This window comes from Physeter macrocephalus, chromosome 20 (assembly GCF_002837175.3).
Source record: "Physeter macrocephalus isolate SW-GA chromosome 20, ASM283717v5, whole genome shotgun sequence".
Lineage (NCBI taxonomy): Eukaryota > Metazoa > Chordata > Mammalia > Artiodactyla > Physeteridae > Physeter > Physeter macrocephalus.
The window spans coordinates 73,106,741-73,112,341 of NC_041233.1; the positions used below are offsets into that span (position 1 = coordinate 73,106,741).

The 5,601-nt window shown below is 41.0% G+C and overlaps 1 protein-coding gene across 1 annotated transcript in view; it reads right to left on the minus strand.

The window, feature by feature from the left end:
- The window catches only part of DENND10 (DENN domain containing 10), a 42,196-nt gene that overhangs the window by 19,449 nt on the left and 17,146 nt on the right, over positions 1–5,601 (minus strand). The window lies entirely within an intron of this gene.

Below are 5,601 nucleotides of genomic sequence, written 5' to 3' on the forward strand. Positions count from 1 at the left end.
GTGAGGGGCCCGCGTACAGCAAAAAAAAAAAAAAAAAAAAAAAAAAAAAGTAAGAAAAAAAAAAGGATTTAAAATGGCTTTAGGACTTCCCTGGTGGTGCAGTGTTTAAGAGTCTGCCTGCCAATGCAGGGGACATGGGTTCCAGGCCTGATCCAGGAAGATCCCACATGCCTCAGAGCAACTAAGCCCGTGTGCCACAACTACTGAGCCTGCGCTCTGGAGGCCACGAGCCACAACTACTGAGTCCGCATGCCACAGCTACTGAAGCCCGCGCGCCTAGAGCCCATGCTCCACAACAAGAGAAGGCACCGCAATGAGAAGCCGGCACACTGCAACGAAGAGTAGCCCCCGATCGCCGCAACTACAGAAAGCCCGTGCGCTGCGACGAAGACCCAACGCAGCCATAAATAAATTAATTAATTTAAAAAATAAAAATAAAATGGCTTTAGAAATATAGTATTGACTAAGACAGAGCATTCCAATGGGGAACTTACTAAAACAGCCCAGAGGGATAAGCCTATTCAATAAAATAGTGCCGTTTGTTAGAGAGTGGATAGGGGTGCACTGATCTGAAATGGGTGTTAAGAAGGCTTCCCTCAGGAAGGGATATTTGAACCAAGATCTGAATGATGGGAAGGAGCCAGACAGTTTGGGTGGCTGCAGGACCTTTTCTTCCACATTCTCTGTGCCTCTAAATCCAAATCACACAAAACTAATCAGGGAAAGATCTTTGGAGTCTGTAGGAATACAATCCCACTCTCATCTCATTTGATCTTTAAAAAAAAATTTTTTTTAATGACGTATTTCATACACACATACCAATCTAAACCATATGTTTATGGTTACCACCCAGTTTAAGAAATAAAGTATTACAAGGACATCCCTGGCAGTCCAGTAGTTAAGACCCCATGCTTCCACTTCAGGGGCAGCAGGTTGGATCCCAGGGAACTAAGATCCCACATGCCTCGAGGAGCGGCCAAAAAAAATAATAATAAAGTAAAAAGAAATAAAGTATTACAAATGTAGTTGAAGCACTCTCCTTCTCTTCCCTAATCTCTTAAACTTCCATATCCTACAGAGGTAACCACTATTCTAAATTTGTTAATTGTTGTTTTCCTGTATGTTTTTAAACTTTGGTATATGTGTATGTATCACTCAACAAAATATTATACTCCTTCTAAAACTATATACCATTGCAACAATAGTTACCATTTATTGGGTGGCAGGCATTGTTCTCCGTGCTTTACTTGTATTACTTCCCTAAATCCTCACGGTACCCCTGCCTGTAAGTACTATTATGATCCCCAATTTACAGGTGAGAAAGCTGAAAGGAGATGCAACTTGCTCAGCATAACAAGTGGCAGTGCCAGGATGTGACACCAGGCCGTGGGATTCTAGCCACACACGTGGTCACTGTGCTACACAGCCTCCCATGCTATGGCGTGCTGTTTGTATTTGTTTGTAAAGTGCTTTTCTTTTTTCTTTCTTTTTTTTTTTGCTCAGCGTTATGATTTATCCAAGTTAATATTTATAGCTCTGGTTCAGTAATTTTAACTGTTGAGTGATATTTTGCATGTGAAAATATGATTATTTCCATTGTCTGTTGATGGACATTATTTCCTGTTTTTTACTGTATCATTACAGTGCTGCTATATTTTAAAGAACTTTTTATTTTTATTTATTTATTTATTTTTTTTTTTGTGGTACGCGGGCCTCTCACTCTTGTGGCCTCTCCCGTTGCGGAGCACAGGCTCCGGACGCGCAGGCTCAGCGGCCATGGCTCACGGGGCCAGCCGCTCTGCGGCATGTGGGATCTTCCCGGACTGGGGCACGAACCCGCGTCCCCTGCATCGGCAGGCGGACTCTCAACCACTGCGCCACCGGGGAAGCCCGCTGCTATATTTTAAACAAGTCTCCTCATTCTACCTGCTCTTTACCTTGAGAAATTCTTCATCATCAAGTCTCAAGTATGATTTCTTCCCTAAACCCAGGCAAAACTACATTGTCTCTCTTCCAAAGCCTAATAGGATTTGGCCGTAGAGCTAGGATTGGCGTATAATTAGGTGTGTATATGGCTCTTCTGTTTCTCCCATTAGACTGAACTCCTGGAGGGCATGCACTTTTGGATTCCCTGTGCTCACTATTGTAGTAAATAGTTGTTAATGTTTCTAGTTCCCACAGAAAATATGCAAGTATTGGGGGCTGAGGAGTGCGATGCAGAGTCAGAATCAGTTTGCAAGCCAAGCAGACATTTGCACTGCTGTTTCATTGGCCTTTGAAATGTCTAGTGGGGTTCTCAGAAAAAGTGTTTACAAGGAAAACAGATCCTCTTGTGGATTCCCTTTAACAGCCTCAACAGTACATCAGCCTGCATCAATCTGCGCCTTAAGTACCTGCTTTTAGTGAAGGCCACTGCCACCCAATCAACTAGTATAACTATATAAAATCACATATAACAGCTACTGATATGAGCTGAAATAACCCATTGTTATATAGCATGGTCCTAACCCCCATTACCTTGGAATGTGACTTATTTGGAGATAGGGCCTTTAAAGAAGTGATTAAGTTAAAATGAGGCGTTAGTGTGGGTTCTAATGCAATCTGACCTGTGTCCTTTTAAGAGGAAATTTGGACACACAAGAAGATACAAGGGATGAGCTCACACAGAGAAAAAGCCACGCAAGGACCAGACAGGCGGCTTTGCAAGCCAAGGAGAGAGGCCTCAGGAGAAACCAAACCCGCTGACACCTTTTTCCTGGACTTCTAGCCTCCAGAATGGTGAAAAATTAAATTTCTGTTGTTTAAGCCCCCCAGTCTGTGGTACTTTGTTATGGCAGCCCTAGCAAACTAATATAGCTACTCTTAGGCAATTAGTTTTAGATGCATATGGAGTGCTCTGCTGGATATTATGTTTCTGTGGGGCTTTCCCTCTGTTGTCTTATAACAGAGAAGTTTGAGAAAATTACCTTTGAGTCATTATCTCTGCAGTAAAGAGGTGGGGCCACTGAGTTCACCTAGATAGTCTTCCTTGGATGGGCAATTGTTCCCTCATCTGGGATTAAGACATATAGTCACCTCCTTTTGTGTTTGGGAGTTTAAGAGGAAATGTGCCAGACACCTGAAGGGATCCCAACACCTCCAAGGAGAGAAAGTGACATGGGGTCTGTGTGCATGGGGTGATGGACCCTGAAACCAGCCCTACCTAACCTGCTGCTCCTGAGGCAACTGGTTCCCCTGAGGAGCCAGAGCAAGAGTTCCTCAGAGATTCAGGGTCCCCCACAAAAATAAGCACAAGGTTCCATGCCCTGAGGAACATCACAGGGTCCAGTACTGTAGTGGATGCTGCAGGCTTAGTCTTTCAACAGTGATCTGTGGGGCTGTGAGAACGACAGTCACATGTGGAACGCCCAGAACTAGTTCACAAACTCCCTGGATTTGTTTGCTGGGCATCTGGGACAATTGGAAAGAAACCCTTAATAAGGCAGCTGCATGCTCTAGAATTTCATACGAAAGATAAAAGCAACATGAACATAATTGTTTATAGAGTTTGCGGTAGTTCATTCTGATTTAACTAGGAAATACCATTTTGTTTAATATGGGTTTTATGTATTTAAAGAAAAAACGTTAATGAAGCCTTTTTAAAAGGCAGTTTGGCAGTATCTATCAAAATGGAAAAGTGCATACCCAGCAATTTACTTTTAGGACATACTTATACATGGACACAAATATGCATGTGCAAGGATCTTCATACAGCGCTACTAGTAATAGTGAAAATGTGAGAAGAAGAACTACAATCCTGCAGCCTGTGGAACAAAAACCACATTCAAAGAAAGATAGACAAGATGAAAAGGCAGAGGGCTATGTACCAGATGAAGGAACAAACTGAGGCAGAAGAACAGATAAGTGACCTGGAAGACAGAATGGTGGAATTCACTACTGTGGAACAGAATAAAGAAAAAAGAATGAAAAGAAATGAAGGCAGCCTAGGAGACCTCTGGGACAACATTAAATGCAACAACATTCTCATGATAGGGGTCCCAGAAGGAGAAGAGAGAGAGAAAGGACCCAAGAAAATATTTGAAGAGATTATAGTCGAAAACTTCCCTAACATGGGAAAGGAAATAGCCACCCAAGTCCATGAAGCGCAGAGAGTCCCATACAGGCTAAACCCAAGGAGAAACATGCCGAGACACATAGTAATCAAACTGGCAAAAATTAAAGACAAAGAAAAATTGTTTAAAGCAACAAGGGAAAAATGACAAAAAACATACAAGGGAACTCCCATAAGGTTAACAGCTGGTTTCTCAGCAGAAACTCCACAAGCCAGAAAGGAGTGGCATGATATACTTAAAGTGATGAAAGGGAAGAACCTACAACCAAGATTACTCTACCCGGCAAGGATCTCATTCAGATTCGGTGGAGAAATCAAAAGCTTTACAGACAAGCAAAAGCGAAGAGAATTCAACACCACCAAACCAGCTCTACAACAAATGCTAAAGGAAATTCTCTAAGTGGGAAACACTAAAGAAGAAAAGGACCTACAAAAACAAACCCAAAACAATTAAGAATACGGTAATAGGAACATACATATCAATAATTACCTTAAACTTGAATGGATTAAATGCTCCAACCAAAAGACACAGGCTTGCTGAATGGATACAAAAACAAGACCCATATATATATTGTCTACAAGAGGCCCAATTCAGACCTAGGGACACAGTCAGATCGAAAGTGAGGGGATGGAAAAAGATATTCCATGCAAATGGAAATCAAAAGAAAGCTGGAGTAGCAATACTCATATCAAGACTTTAAAATAAAGAATGTTACAAGAGACAAGGAAGGACACTACATAATGATCAAGGGATCAATCCAAGAAGAAGATATAACAATTATAAATATAGATGCACCCAACATGGGAGCACCTCAATACATAAGGTAACAGCTAACAGCTATAAAAGAGGAAATCAACAATAATAGTGGGGGACTTTAACACCTCACTTACACCAATGGACAGATCATCCAAACAGAAAATTAATAAGGAAACACAAGCTTTAAATGACACAATAGACCAGATAGATTTATTTGATATTTATAGGACATTCCACACTTTCTTCTCAAGTGCACACGGAACATTCTCCAGGATAGATCAAATCTTGGGTCACAAATCAAGCCTCAGTAAATTTAAGAAAATTGAAATCATATCAAGCATCTTCCGGCCACAACGCTATGAGATTAGAAATGAGTTACAGGGAAAAAACCATAAAAAACACAAACATATGAAGGCTAAACACTACATTACTAAATAACCAAGAGATCACTGAAGAAATCAAAGAGGAAATCAAAAAATACCTAGAGACAAATGACAATGAAAACACGATGATCCAAAATCTATGGGATGCATCAAAAGCAGTTCTAAGTGGGAAGTTTACAAGCCTACCTCAAGAAACAAGAAAAATCTCAAATAAACAATCTAACCTTATGCCTAAAGGAACTAGAGAAAGAAGAACACACAAAACCCAAAGTTAGCAGAAGGAAAGAAATCATAAAGACCAGAGAAGAAATAAATGAAATAGAAACAAAGAAAACAATAGCAAGGATCAA